At 38.2% G+C, this 16,731-nt stretch overlaps 1 protein-coding gene across 1 annotated transcript in view; it reads left to right on the plus strand.

Annotated features, from left to right (window-relative positions):
- ablim2 (actin binding LIM protein family, member 2) overlaps positions 1–16,731 on the plus strand; it is a 128,023-nt gene that overhangs the window by 8,011 nt on the left and 103,281 nt on the right. The window lies entirely within an intron of this gene.

Here is a 16,731-nt window from a genome sequence, read left to right on the forward strand (position 1 = left end):
ATTTCTGCCATTACTGGATAAAAATGCTTTAACATTTCCAGTTTAACCCTTTCTAATCTGATCTGATCTCAGCTTCACTGATAGATGACAGCTGACAGCCACAGCAGAGATGTTTCATGGAGTTACTTTTAAAGGTCAAAGTTCAGTCAGTTTCACTTTTTTTTTTTTTTTTGGCCACAGTGGCTTTTATTGGCAGTGGAGAGAGACAGGAAATGATACAGGGGAAGACACGCGGGCAAATTGGCAACAGGCTGGGAGAGAAGCACATTTTGGTCATTTCATGAATAACTTCACAAACTCCATTCAAACTGCTTCCAAACATGTTTTCCCATGAATCCCCTTCAATCTCCTGTCATTTTAAACAAGAAAGCGAACCTATGCGGCCCGCACTGCAACGTGGCATATGTATGTGGTTGCCACTAAGCCACCCGGGCGCCCCATAGGTTCACATTTAACTTAAAAAAAAATGCAAGGCAGCTTTCCAAGTCTGTAATGGTAAAGGGATTAGTTCTTATTAGGGGTGGGACTTTAACTTTTTGTGGTTTAATTTTAAGTCTTTAATTCAAAATAAGCTGTTAAAACAAGCATAACACATTTCAACATCAAGGAATACAGCTGAGCGAATGATTAATTTCCAACTATATTAAGTGAGACATTAATGTTGAATAAAACTATCCAGTTATGATGCTTAACTTTAATTTCAGGAGTTTGCTTATCACAGGAGCACTTCCACCCTTCATTGGTCTGTGTAGTAGACTGGTTGGAAAATAAACAAAATTTTGAAGTTTAAGCTCATGTATATTGATTCATTCATCAACCAAACTTAAATTAATATTTCTCATGTCAAATATTGAAATGCGATTAAAATGCGATTAATTTCGATTAATTAATTACAAAGCTCCTAATTAATTAGATAAATTTTTTTAATCGAGTCCCACCCCTAGTTCTAGTCTTAACACTTTTCTACTCTACCTGAGCACTCAAAGCGCTTTATACGATGTACATAATGTAAAGGTAAATCAGTAAAGGCAAACATAAGAAATGTCTCAGCTTTATAAATTTTAAATATTTCAGTACAGTTTTGGGAGGATGAGCCACTTTGAATAAAGAACGCAGATCTTGATGGGAAAAATTAAGCCATTATGAACAGATCTGGACAAGATGAGCTGGACAATAACTGTAGCCTGAACTGGATCTGGGCCTTATCTGGTCTGAATCCATGATCCTGATCTGCTTTGGGTCCCTTCTGCTGTGCAGGTGGACTCAGACATGTTTTTCTGATCCCTTACGAGATTTGTCGAGATTTATACTCTGAATTTCAGACATCCTCACTTTCAAAATGTTGATAGCATTTAAATCACTTTAAAAAGATTTAGCAAACAATTTTAAAGTTTTAAAAATTATTTCAGCCTCATCTTCACTTAAACATTCAAATCATGTTCAAAATCCAAACATTTTTCCACCTGTGTGACCTTTTACAATATGACAAACGATCAATCCTTGATCAGTGGGTTCTGCATCTAAAGCTTCATACAGCCCAGTTTGATTTAAATAGGAATGATACAGCAACATATAGCAAAGGTTTCAGAGAAACTGACAGTCAGCAGCTGCAGTTGGGCTGATTATAAATCCATGACATAATCTCTGCTTCATCTCTAGCCTCATATCCTACTGACAAATGAATGACCATAAAAGCGCTGATGTTATGTAAAAGAAATAACAAATTAATGTCTAGCTTGTCTAGCTTAAAGTCAGTGCTTGTAAAAATATAAATGTCTGCAAATTAATTCACTCCTCTGATCACTTTGACATTGACTTTATGAATGCAGAAATGAATTGAAGGGTCAGACAAGTGGTCCAGGTGCAGCACGAGGGCAGGAGTCAAACCTCAGTTTGTTGAAGAAAACCTGCCAGCGAGCAGGTTAGGTTCACAGAGTCTGTTACCCTGGTAGTTGGCTCACAGTTGATGTTAACTCTCTTTCTGGAACAGTAAACCTGAGTTTCCCTCATTTTAGGGTTAACAAGCCCAGAGTTTTTAGCTAAGTCTGCTTTCTGGAATAGGGCCCAGATCTCTACCTGTATATGCTGACAGCTGGTCTCCACATGCTGGATCAGTTTGATCCTGATAAACAGCTTTATCTGTTAGAGAGGTACTTATATATTTCAATGTGCTTATCTAGCAAAAAGTGTATTACAAAGAGATGTGGTCATCAGTCTCTGCAGAGGGAGTGTCTGAAAACAAGTACAATATGTACAACCCAGACAGAGGGAAGCTTGAAATGTTGGCCGTGTGTTTTGATGATTGAGTGTGTTGTTGGAATAGGAAAATATGTTTTGGGATGGTTTCTTTTTATTGGGTTAACTAATGGTGCCAATACTATCTTTCTAATAATGCCCTTATATTCTCCAGATCATAATCCTGTTACTGAGCTGTTCTGAATTGCTTCCTTATGTTGTCCTGAATGTAAAGTAATGTTAGTGTGCTGCTTGGCCCTGCCATAGGCCTACAGTACTGTGCAAAAGTCACATTCCAACCTGCATTTCTTTATATCTTGCTACAAAAATGCAACATAGGTGCAACAATTTTCTTTTTTTTTTTTAAATTGGCATACCTCTGCCTTTTCACATTGTTTCACTTCCTTAAGAATGGCTTCTTGACAGGTCTGCCACTTCTTCTTTTACCCTCTACTCATCCAGTTTACTCAAAATGTTTTAAGGACACCATATATACCATGCCAAGATATGCCAAGTTTTCAGTTTAAAGCTCTTTGGGAGTCATCTTGTTGGTGTGAGAATACAATTTTACAAAATAAGTTGGGACAAAGTACAGTGGGTAAAAGTACTGAACACATCACCAATTTTCTAAATAAATATATATATATATATTATATATTATTATTTCATTCTTGCATCCTACTAGAGTCATTTTCCATGCGAAGGACATGGGCTGGGTGCTTCGAACGATGCGGCCCCTGAATTTTTGACATCGTGCGTCGATATAATCTGTATGCCTGGAACTCGTGCACTGAGAAATGTTCCGGTGCAAAGTGCGATTAAAATGCGTTAAAATTTTTAATTTGTTAATTTCCCCCTAATTAATTAATCGAAATTAACGCGTTAAAGTCCCACCCCTAATATCTATATCTATATATATATATATATATATATATATATATATATATATAAAAGTGCTATTGATGTGAAATTCTCACCAGATGTTAGTAACAACCCATCCAATCCACACATACAAAGTAATCAAGCCATAGGTGTCCATAAATTACTTTATGTGTAATAATGAGAAATTGAAACTTGGAAAAGTATTGAACACATGAAGAAAGGGAGGCGCAAAAGGATATGGAAAGTCATGACACCAAATGAAATTCATGTTATTAGAAAGCAGTCCTGACACTTAGTGCAAAATAATATCAGCTGGTTCAGTCCCAACTGATGGGCTATAAGAATGTGTTTCATTACCAAGGCTTCAAGCATCTCATGATGGGTAACCTTATTGTTGCAAAACATGCTGATGGTTGGTTACAGAGGAACTTCTAACCTAATTAAAGTTCCATTGAGCACTATTGGGGCCATAATCTGCAAGTGGAAAGAACATATTTACACCATAAACTGACCACAACCAGGTGCTTCCCTGCAAGATTTCAGACAAACGAGTGAAAAGAACTATTAGAAGAGACCACATTTACACCCTTAGTGTAGAATTTGACACTGTCTGCCTATTCCATATTGGCACACAACAGAGTTTCAGTAATCCTCTCTTAGCTGGCTTGGTGTGATAAACTCACCCTGACAGAAAGTGTTCTTCAATCCTCAGACCTGTCTACATTCTTTCAATTCCAAAAAATACAACCGCACTTTATTTTTTGTTGATAATTGTATGCATGATGGAGGAAGGTTCAGAGGTACACTAGATTAGAAATATATCAAGGTCTTGTAAGGTATTTCCTGAGGTGGGACACATTGACAGCAGTGATCCCCTTCACTGCAGTGGAATAATTAACAGTGACAAATAGGGAACAGAGAATTACTTGTTAATTCCAGCTAATTACTGCCATGGGTTACATGAGTGGAGGTCCAATCAATACTGTTTCTCACACAGTTTTCTCCTACTGTTAATGTACTGACCTCTTGAAGATATCCTCAAGATCAAAGAGGAAGAATCCAAAACCTAATAAATAGTTGATTAAAATTGTCCCATCAAAATATACTATGGCTGGTGGAAATTGCTCACCTCGTGATGGAAATTCCCATAATCATAGTTCTGCACAGTTTCAAAACCAAGTGTTTTTACAACACCACCCTTGACAAATTGAAATGAAAATCAGGAAAGCCTTGACCGCCCAGTCAGCTGACAGCTGGCGAGGTGAGCTGGTAGAGCAGCAGGAACGGACGTCTCCGAGAATGTAGCCTTTGTCGCCTTGCTGTGATGTAATCAGCCTAGAAATGTGGCATTCGAAGGATGCAGCCCTGAATCTGGACACGGCCATAGTGCTGCTTAGCCTAGCTTTGTAGCTCTATAAGCTAGGCTGCTGTAGGTTTAGCCTACAGTACTAGCTGCTTTCTCTGCCAAGCTTTTTCCCTGTAAAAACAGGGGATGCCTGTCAAAACTTGTAAAACTAAAAAACAAAAACTTCTAAAAAAAAAAAAAAAAAAAAAAGAATAGGTTTGGTTTTAATGAGACTCATGCGTTGGAAGTACTTCTTAGTAAACAGCCAGTGGAGTGACTATGGGAAGTTTTTCTCCTGTCTTGTAACAGAGAGGTTACCATGTCTGGTAACATTGTGTTTATGATCAAATTATGTGGTAGTGGGCAGTTAGATAAAAATTTTATTTTAGTTTGCTTATATATTGCAAATTAAGTATAGACATGTGAGTTTTATTTATATTTTAACTTCTGCACACCCATACTAACTGTTACACGTCTAAGTCAGTGTTTTGTTGTAGAATATTTCAAAAACTTCATCCCACTGAAAAATAACGTTGGCACTAGCTATAACCCAGGAACCTCTAAGTAATGAGCTAGTGAGCGAATGTCTCATTGTTTTTTGTCACTAGTCACACGTTTGCAGAATGCTGGTTCCCTGTGCAATGTGTGTCACAAGGAGGTGCAGCATTGTGCTGTGGCTTTTTGCCCTCAGAGGCATTGTGCCTCCAGGGTGTGAGTGTGTGTGCTTCAGTGCCCTGTGTCAAGAATGAAGATCTTGGATCTATTTTCAGAAAGTTTTTGCCTGTGCAACAGGAAAAGAAGGAGAGAGAAACATATGTGGAGATTATACATGAGAATATACAGCTTGTGTGTTTGTATAAAAAAGAGCCAACGTGTTTTATCTGTGATGTTGGTCAGTATGGGTCAGTAATTTGTTTAGTTGCTGTGTTAGCTTTCAGAATAACCAATCTTTAAATGTAATTATTATTATTATTATTATTATTATTATTATTATAAAATTAGTGCTATTAAATTTTTTGAAACCCAAGGCATTTTTAACCATTACATCCAGAGGCAATATTGAACTTTCTAGTCCCATGCTTGCAGTTAGGTAGCAGTGAGAACTCTGTGCTACAAAGGCAAACTTGTATGGATACAAGTTCATGCTTTTTATCTATTTTGAGACCCTGTAAACCCTAGTTTATGAAATTTTTCATTCTTGGTTTCAGTGTATGTTACAAACAACACAAAAAGTAGTATAAACAAAAGAAAAATATAATAAGGAGCTTATAATTGTTTTAACTTTTAATTCTCTCTCTCTCTCTTTTATTTATATCTTTTTACAGAAACATAAAAATATCTACTGAAATTGCATTTGAAACATGATTTCTTTAAAAGTTAAGTTTAAGTTATTGGCAAATCAGGTGGATGGCACTGCAGTCAATTTTCTTTGCACTTCCTTGCAAAAACTATTGCCATTGTAGAGAACAGCTGAGTACTTTTAACAGGGAAAGTAAAGTTTTCACAAACTGTGGGTTGTAAATTATGAACAAAGCTGTAGCCCACAAGCATAGATGTTACTAATAACTCTTAATGGCTCTGTTCTTTTCAAATGTCCAGGTAAGCCGCTACAGTGTGACAGTGAACCAGTATGTTCAGTACTAGGCCTATGAAACTGAAGCAGTTGAATACAGTTATTTATTTGTTTGAATGCCTTCTGAGATAAAACAAGATTTTATGTGTTTTTGTAAATTCCTCTTGTGGTCATGCTTTTGCTGCTATAGTAGTGACCCAGTAGTGCTGGATGAAAAAACAACTAATGGGCAGACACAGAGACATGTCATAGCTCTTCTTACTGGGCTAGATAATAGCTGAGCTCACTGGTGCTAAACCCCTGACCTGGGACTTCAAACAAACATACACAAAGTATGTTTAAACTTGCAGTGTGGTGATAGTGTGTGGCATTTCCATACAGCCTGCTGTTTTATATGGACCTTTAATGAAGGAAGGAATGGGCTTTTATTTATTCTGTGTGACTCTACAGGTATCTCAGTTTTTGTTGATGAAAGCTCATAATTTTAGATTGAAGCAGAAATATTACATCTGTAATAATTCCTCTTCTACTTTGTTTTAAGTCAGGATAATTGCACAATTTTATTTAATTAAATTCTCAAACAGCAGTCTCAAGATGTGCTATATTACAAAGTAAATAATCTATAATATTAGAGAGAAAACCCCAGCAATAGGATGATGACCTACAATAAGCCCGTAGAAAAGGTGGAGGAATGTCCTTTTAATAGGAACCAGCCTCGGAGTGAAACAGGAATATGAGTGTGATCAGTTGAGGGGTGAAAGGAAAAGGAAAAGAAATAAAAGAACATAGAGGGACAAGGACAAAATACAAACTTATTAGGTAGCTAGCCCAGCTAGAAAGTGGTGTTCTGCTCACACGGTCTATAGTGCGGGTGGGGCGGTAATGACTTCAACTGAGGCTATAGCCAGGCGGTGGAAGGACTATTTCAAGGACCTCCTTAATCCCACTGACACGCCTTCTGCAGTGGAAGCAGCGTCTGGGGATGAGGGTGATGACACTCACATCAATGGGGGTGAGGTCACTGTTGTAGTTAAGCAACTCCTTGGTGGCAGGGCCCCTGGGGTGGACAAGATTCACCCTGAGTTCCTGACGGCTTTGGATGTTGTAGGGCTGTCTTGTTCAACACGTCTGTGCAATGTCGTGTGGAAATCTGGGGCGGTGCCACTGGATTGGCAGACCAGGGTGGGATTCCCCATCTTTAAGAAGTGACACCGGAGGGTGTTCTCCAACCATTGGGGGTTCACACTCCTCAGCCTCCCCAGTAAGGTCTGTGCCAGGGTCTGCAAATGAGAGTCTGTCCACTTTGGTCGAACCTCAGATTCAAAAGTGCTGTTTTCATCCTGGTCGCAGAACGCTGGACCAGTTCTTCATCCTCTCAAGGATATTCAAGTGTGCTTGGGGTTTGCCCATCCAGTCTTTTACATGTGTTTGTGGACTTGGAGAAGGCATTTCACCGTGTCCTTCGGGGTATCCTGTGGGGGGGTGCTGCAGGAGTAAGAAGAGTCTGGCTCGTTGTTGCGGTCCATTCAGTCCCTGCACAACTGCAGTGAGAGCTTGGTCTGTATTGCCAGCAATAAGTCAGACTCATTTCCTGTGGGTGTTGGACTTTGTCAGGGCTGCCCTCTGTCACCAATTTTGTTCATAATTTTTATGGACAGAATTTCTAGGTGTAGCCAAGTGGCATGATGCTTAGAGGCATCTGTGTTGTGGTGGTGGAGGAGGAGGAGAGCAGGGATGCTGTGTTGTTTGTGTTGTCTGGAGGGAGGTGTTTTGAAGGAAGAAGGAGAGATGGCAGCAGTGAGGGGGGGGGTGTCATGGGCTGATTGAACCGGTTAAAAAAGTTGTTCAGTTCATTCCTCCTCTCCACTGTCCCCCCCACAGCTCTGGTCTTTGTTTTGTGGCCTGTGATGGTTTTCACACCTACCCAGACCTCCCTCATGTTGTTCTCCTTCAGCATCTGCTCCACCTTTTTCCTGTAGCTGTCCTTCGCTTTCCTCACACGTTTGACCTCCCTGTCCCTGCTCCTGAAGGCGGCCTTCTTCCTGTTAAGGATGGCTTTGACTTCCAGCATTACCCATGGTGTATTAGTTAGTTAGATAGATGGATAGATAGATGGACGGACAGACGGACGGACGGACGGACGGACAGACAGACAGACAGACAGACAGATAGATAGATAGATAGATAGATACTTAGCTGATCCCGGAAGAAATTAGGGCATCCAGCAGCTTAATTATGCACAACATATAGAATACAAACAATGGAAGTATAAATTGTACAAAAAATACTAACTATACAAACTATGCTATTATACAAACTATACTAAGCAGTACAGAGGCTTAGTGCCCTGAAAACAAGTAAAACAAAAGTCCAGTAGTGCAATATACATATACAAATGTGCAGAGGCAAATGTGAAAACAATGCAGTGCAGTAATATACAGTAATAAAGTGTCTGATTTATAGAGTGCCAAATATCAACACATGTAATGATGACTGTATGTTATTGTCCCCCAAGTGAAGTGTTAAAGAGTCTGGCTCTTGGAACAAATTATTTCCTAAATCTGTCAGTTGAGCAGTTCTGTGAGAGCAGCCTTCCACTGAACACACTCCTCTGTTTCATTGTAGTGGTGTGCAATGGGTGACTATCATTGTCCATGATAGAGAGCAGTTTGTCCAGTGTGTCTGTGCACACTGACCAGTCCAGTTTGTGGTCCAGCTGCAGACCGAGGTACTTCTTGGTCCTCACCATCTCCACCCCCCAATAGAGACTGGCTGTGGGGGGGTGGTCCAGACCTATGGAAATCCACTACCATCTCCTTAGTCTTGGATGTGTTGAGCAGTAGTTTGGTTCAGTTGGCACCATTCCACAAAGTCATCTACCAGTCTCCTGCATTCATGAAAAGTTTCACTGCATTGAAACTTTGTCAAAATGACCCAGTCCATATAAGTATAGTCATCAAATATGATTTTTTTCCCCTTGAGATCTACTACTGTCATAGATTTGCAGGAGGAGGACCTAGATGCAAACACATAAGGCAACAGAATGAATTGAAAGCATACCTTTACGTAAACTGGTGGAAAAAATGCAAACAACAAAGTTTGTTCTAGAAAAAACTGTTCCCTTATTAGTTTTCCAGCTGGGTAATATGACTACACAGGTGAGACTAATAAGGGACAATGAGACAAAGGAAGAAAGCACAATAAGCAAATCACTATCAAAATAAAGCAGGAAGCAACTAGAAAGGAAACACCTAACACAAAGACTTGACACAAGAGGATAGCAGGGAAGACTGGAATAAACAAAAACACGAAGACTCAAATATAACTCTAAACACTAAAAGAAACACGAATACAAAAATAACAAACTAAAAACAGTACAGAGGCATTACTATGATTACCAAAATAAAGAAAACCCTGAAAGCTATAAACTAAGAACTCTAAACATCAAAATTCAGATTGTAATCAAAAAACAAAAATGCTAAATAACAGAGTTTAGAGCCAAAAAAAACACAAAACCAAGAGTCCAAAACTGTGGACCATGGGAGGAAAATCTGGAAGAAGAAGCAAAAAACAGCTCTTTTAGCTTTGGCCTAATCAATGCTGTGATTGATCGTTGTGGGATTTCTGTTTGTGCTGGTCACATTGCTGTGTACTGATACAAAATATACATTTACAGGACCTGCGGTATCAGTGTGCACTTATACCAACTGAAGAAAAACTTTAACATGTTTTTCCCCTCGCAACTGTTTCTTCAGTAACATCACAGAACTAAATCCTCCCTCTTTCTTCCTGATTTTACATCCTTGTTTCCTTGTCCCATACTCTTTTTTTCTTTTCCTTAAATTTCCTTACCTTTTTCTTTCATTACTCATATCCTATTCTAGTATTTTTGTCCCCTACTCTTCTTCTTTAACCCTTTTGTCCTCTTTTGTCTGTTTGATTTCATCTCCTCATGTCTCCACTCTCCTACTTTTCATTCTCTTCGTTTCCCATTTTCTCCCCCTGCTCCTTTTCTTTTGTCTCTCGGAGCCTCCACTGCTCCCCTGTGAGTGAACCAATTAACCACACTCACATTGTGTGCCATGCTTTTCTTAAGGAGTTTCAAAGTAGGACCCTAAATGTGGGTTAGACTAGCGATTTTTTTTTTTTTGCTTGCTGGCAATTCTCTGCTGTAGACTGGAGGAAGAATGTTGTGATGAAAGAGATTTGCTTCAAGTTGCACCTCTCTGGGGATCACTAATCCTGAACATCAGCATTAGTCTGCAGTGCTTTGTCTTTGTCTGAGCTCAAAACAATTACATTTAGACTGTACCCCATATGAATGACTTCTTTGCATTTCCTCATGATGGCCGGGCCCGGCGTGTTTCTAGTACTGTTTGTGTAAAAATAAATAAATTGTACAAACTGTATTATGACATATTTGACTAACAATTTAACTATCAACACTTAGCTATAAATCTGGAAATAAAAACCGATATGTGTTGATTAAATATTTTGCAGTATATTACAGTATAACCCAAGTTACCTCAAAACCTCTGGCCACTGTTCATCAGTTGTGAGTATAGGCTGTCAGTCTGCTGTTTACTTCAGCTGGCAACATTCATACAAGCACTTCTTTCTACGACGAAGTGCTTTCTATCTAACATTCACACACATTTATACTCTAACGGTTGCATCAGAGAGCAACGTGGGGTTCAATATCTTGCCAAAGATACTTTTGCATCCAGCCAGGGATCCACCAACCTTCTGATTAGTAGGTGACCGGCTGAGCTACAGCCACCCCGTGAGAATGCACACTACAAAACAACAGCTTTCCATCACTGCACAGTTTGCAGGTTATAGTCACTAGTGCACTGTTTATCTTATTTCAGCTGCAGAACTAAATATCACTGATATACAATTGACTCACCATCTCATTTGAACACACATCTGCACTCTTGCATACAAACTGCTTAACCACCCTGTCACCCTGATTACAGTGATTGTGATCTTGGAAATGAAGATGGTAGTGGTATTGCTCCATTTTTAACCATTTATTCAGTTTAAGAGATATAGAGAGCAGATCTCCAAACTACAATTATCATGCAAAAGCAGAAAATAATAAATATTGGTTTATCTAGTATACTGTATCCACAGTAGAGAGAAATGCTTCAAAAATTTTTAGCAAATAATCAGTAGCCTAAAATTAAAACTCCATGGGAAACATTAAAGGACCCTTCGGTGGAGATTATTGCACAGTCCTGATTAAGGAACAGATACTCTTCTAAGATGAGCTAAATGATATTCATATGTCCATCAATCCATCCAGGTGTCTGCTCAAGAGGTTTTAACTGTCCTATCTATAGACTCCAAAACCACAAGGAGTAGAGCCATGAAATTTGCCATATGTGTTCTTTACCTTACATGTTCAAATGTCGGACCATCCATCTGTCCATCCATTCGTCATTGTGGGCATCTGTCCATGAGGTTTTTTATTTCCAGTCAATAGACACTTACTTTCAGTACTACTGATATTTATTTAGACCTTTTCTGTCCGAATGATCCTTCTGAGTTAACTTCAATAGTTATTTCCTCCAAACCATCAACATGTTTATTAGACATCCCTACAAGACTGCTCAAAGATGTCCTACCATTAATTAATACTTCAGTCTTAAATATGATAAATCTTTGTTTATTATTAGATACATACCACAGGCTTTTAAGGTGGCAGTAATTAAACCATCATTAAAAAATTTTCAGAATTCATCACAGTACAGGAACAGCATTAGTGGAGATTACAAATTATGGCCTCTGACAGTGGACTATCTTTGATATCTGTGCTTGTCCTGCTAGACCTCAGCACAGCTTTTGATACTGTTGACCATAATATTTTATTACGGAGATTAGAGGATGATACAGGTATTAAAGGTACTGCACTGCAGTGGTTTGAATCATATTTATCTAATAGACTCCAATTTGTTCATGTGAATGAGTCTTCTTCACACACTAAGGCTAATTATGGAGTTCCACAGGGTTCTGTGCTAGGACCAATTCTATTTACATCATACATGCTTCCCTTAGGCAGTATTATTAGAAAGCATTGCATACATTTTCATTGCAGATGAGACCCAGCTTCATCTATCCATGGAGCCAGATCACACACATCAATTATTTAAACTGCAGGAATTTCTTAAAGACATAAAGGCTTGGATGACCTCTAATTTATTTGTTCTAAATTCAGATAAAACTGAAGCTATTGTACTTGGCCCTACGAATCTTAGAAACACAGTGTCTAACCTGATACTTACTCTGGATGGCATTACATTGGCCTCCAGTAACATTGTGAGAAATCTTGGAGTCATTTTTGAGCAAGATATGTCCTTCAATGTACATTAAACAAATTTGTAGGACTGTTTGCATTTGCACAATATCTCTAAATTAGAAACATCCTGTCTCAGAGTGATGCTGAAAAGCTAATTCATGCATTTATTACTTCTAGGCAGAACTATTGTAATTCAGGATGTCCTAAAAACTCCCTGAAAATCCTTCAGCTGATCCAAAATGCTGCAGCTAGGGTACTGAGAGGAACTAGAAAGAGAGAGCATATTTCGCCTATATTGGTTTCTCTTCATTGGCTCCCTGTTAAATCCAGATTTGAATTTAAAATCCTTCTTCTTGCATATGTGACCTTGAATAATCAGACTCCATCTTACCTTAAAGACCACATACTACTGCATCACCCCAATAGGGCACGTCGCTCTGACTGCTGGCTTACTTGTGGTTCCAAGGATGCTTAAGAGTAGAATGGGAGGCAGAACCTTGAGATTTCAGGCCCCTCTTCTATGGAACCAGCTCTTAGTTTGGATTAGGTGACCCTGAACCATCCCTTAGTTATGCTCCAAAAGACCTGGGTTCCCATAATTTCTTTTTCATTCACCTCTTTTACTCTTTTACTTTTCTCATGCCTGATTGATTGTGATTGACTGTACCTACCATTAATGAATGAAATGAAGAAGATATTCTCATTGTTGAACAATATTAAAGATATACATACTGCTTAGCAATATTCCTCAAATGTAAACAACATGCTTTATGGGTGCTTTATGCAGTAATATCCCTGTACACACATGAGTATAACATGATGTGAATACCTTGTAAGTATGCATTATATCTAGTTTATTGACATAGATTATATAATGAGAGAGACACAATGTTGTGTTTTGGAGCCAGAAAGTGACCCCATTTGGACAACATGGTGTGGTCCTAAGTTATCATCTAATGCTAATGCATCCAAAAACTGCAATGGATACAGATATGAGAGATTATTAAGGTTTTAAGTGTATTTTTTTGCATCATGGCTCCATAGGCCCACATCTCAGTGATTATTTTGGCTGAGCACAAAATTAATTTAATTCTAATGAGCTGGAGTTTTGCAAAATCTAGTCAATATTACAATTTCAGTGTCAAATCTGGGCCTAGGACTAGGTCTTATGTCTAGGGAAATCTTCAGCATTGCTACATTGAATCCTCATTTCTCCTGACTGCTTAAACAGCTTGTAGCAGTGGAGCATCACTTAATGGTGAGTTAAAGTATTGTCAGATATCTGGTTAAAAGGTTATTGAGATAACTCTGAAGCTTTAGAAGCAGTAAGAAACTAATAACTCAGTTGCAGATACAGTAGGTGACTGTTGGGCTATTGACATTATCTCAACTGCTCAAAGTTAGGGCAAGTGTCAAAAGATGTAGACCACTCCACCTCCTCTTGGCACATGAACTAAAATCAGCTGATTGTAGTGCACATGCACATGAAGAAAAAGGTATGTTTGTTTGATTATTTCTTTCTTTTTATCTGCCTGCATGCATTTAACTGAAGGACATTTGTAATCCAATTAATAACAGAATTCTCCCTGTAATGTGATTACTGAATTTAGTATCATAGTGTGTTACATTATTCAGAAAAATGTAACTTGACTGTACCCAACACTATTGTGCCTTTGGACTCCACATTTAGAAGCTTCTACAATAGTGTTTTACAGGTGCTATGCTGGTTATTTGAAACCAGAAGTTACCTTATAAGGATGAAGAGGATCACGAAGTTCTCTGCTAATGCTAGTTTGCTTGGTTAGCAAGCTGCATTCATAAACTCTATGGGTGCAATGTTCAGACACATATGAGGTATTTAGTGCTAATGGACTAATAAAATATTAGAATTTCACTTGTCAAAATTGAAGTCTAAACTTCTTTTCATAATATTAATCTTCAAGCCATATTTTTATTCAGATAATCTATTAAAAATTCCCCAGAACGTACCAATAGCACACACACAATATGAGGCTTAGCAGACATCGATTGGTTTCAGCTGCCTATGTCAAGAGAAATGTCAATCTTCTAACTCAGTTATCTAGGTGGAAGAGTTTTAAAAAAAATATATCCTTCTCAGAGTTGTTATAAGGTGGGGACACTATCCATGGAGGCCATACGTATTTTTGTACCAGGCTGTAAATATGACTTAATTTGTAAAGTTGGCCATTTTAACATGGACGTCTTAAGGGATTGACTCCGTTTTGGAGTCAGCGTCAAGCAGCACCTAAAGTCACAGCAGTTTTGCCACTTCCATGTGGGCTTTTCAGTTCTTTTTAACTGGTTGCCGCCTGTTTTAGATTAGTGGTGTGCGATACTGCACCCACTGTATACCAAGTAAATACAGGGCCAGTATCGCCGATACTGATACCAATACTTTTTAATAATTATGAAGAATTTTCATGAAGTTTAAGAGTTTTGTGGGTTTTTTTTTTCTTTGGATCATTAATGAGTTTAAACCCAGGATAGAACTAGGCAAGGTTTATAGGTAAATAGAAAATACTTGATCAAAATAAAAGTTTTTGTTCTGAAACATTAGAACAGTTATGAAACAGTTTTCCCCATATATCGTGATGTCTGGATTTTTTCTTAAATAAAGTCTACAAAATGATCACTCACGAACAAATTAAAACTTTTTTTTCAGGTAGAGTGTAAAACAAAAATGTAATAAAGTATAATACAAAATTGTAATAAAAAATATCCCTTCATTCAATAATTTTCTGGATTTTTTTCTTAAATAAACAAGCTGTACAAAATTATCACTCCACAATGTTATACAACATTTACACTTCCGGTCCCTCCCCCTACTTCCGGCCCACAATTTGATGTCAAAAATGTAAGACAATTTGGCCCTTTAAGTTACATTTTTGACATTTCGCTAATTCTTCTTAATTGGAGGGGAAAGCAAATCAAAACGTGGGCCAGAAGTAGGGGGCAGGGCCAGAAGTGAGACGGCTAGTAAATATGTTACGTGTCATATGACGGTATAACGTCAAAACACTGTGGGGAGGGGAGGAGCAATGTGCTCTGTGCTGTGACAGGAGCGGCACTTAAACAGTCATCTTTGATGAAACCGCAGCACTGCATACAGGAGAGAAACTGAAGCTAAAGTATCGATCTCATTATACTGGTATCGATCAATATCAATACCAACGTTGTTATCGATATTGTCGATATTTGGATCGATCCACCCACCACTACTTTAGATACTTTTTTTTTTTGTCCTGTTGGTTGTCCTGAGTGGGCATTGTCATCTTACTAAATTCATTAAGATTCATTATCAGAGAACAATTAAAGTCTGCATCAAATTTCAAGAAATGTCACAAATTTCACTCAGAACATTATATGTAGACTTTTGGATGGTGCAAGAATGGAAAGCCAAGCCTAGGAGATGTTATGATATTTTATGGGATACATGAAAATGTTACCTATCTGATATAGCTAGCTGAAAAGTCAGGAGATCAGCAAAAAAGCAAGGATTCATCCCCCGAGGGCATGCATTTCTGTAGCATTAAACGTGTTGATATATATCTTCACCAGTAGCATCTAAAAAATAGTTTACCTTCCCCCAGTTGATCTGACCTGATAATTAATACATTTCCATGGGCTGGTAACACTTGCTGTTGCAGTCAAACCAGCTTTATACACCAAGAGATAAGTAGAAAGCTGAAATATTGTACAGGGTGGGGCTGGCTGGACAAATAATGTAAACATACCACCAAAAATGACTATCACTATTTGTATAAGTATTTGCATTATGTTTTGGCCATCAATGTTTTTAAAGTCACGAGGCATCATTCAGGGCGTTAAGTCACACTACATGTTGTCATGCATGAAGCCAAACTGACGCTTCATTAAAAAGTGTTTCTGAAAGTTTTCGGATTGACCAACAAAATCCATCTAAACAACATATTCCATCTGAGGTTTCTTTAATTTGCAATAGTGACAGGCAGTTTTAAAGGTATAGTATTTATTCTTGACCCTGACAAGGATAAGTGGAAGAGAATGGATGGATGGTTGGATCTGTGTATAAAGCTGTTTAACAGCAATGAATCCCTATGTGTTGCCTCTCCCTATTGATTAGTTATCATGTCAGAACAACTGGGGGAGTTAAAGCCAGTTTCAAATACCAGCAGATACACAGTGGCTCAATATGAAATAATCTTGAACATGAATCAGTCTTCAGTAGTAGGCCTGTTAATTACAGTGTTTTTCTGCAGTTGTTTGAGAATGACTAGAGAATCGACCCTTACCACCTGGTTAACTTGATGAACCAACTGTAATGTTCTCAGAAGTGGATGGAAATTTGCAATAGTATTCTTCTTCTGATTTTGTGAAAACTGATTTTATGAAAAA

This window comes from Archocentrus centrarchus (genome assembly GCF_007364275.1).
Source record: "Archocentrus centrarchus isolate MPI-CPG fArcCen1 chromosome 18 unlocalized genomic scaffold, fArcCen1 scaffold_23_ctg1, whole genome shotgun sequence".
In the NCBI taxonomy this organism is placed as follows: Eukaryota; Metazoa; Chordata; class Actinopteri; order Cichliformes; family Cichlidae; genus Archocentrus; species Archocentrus centrarchus.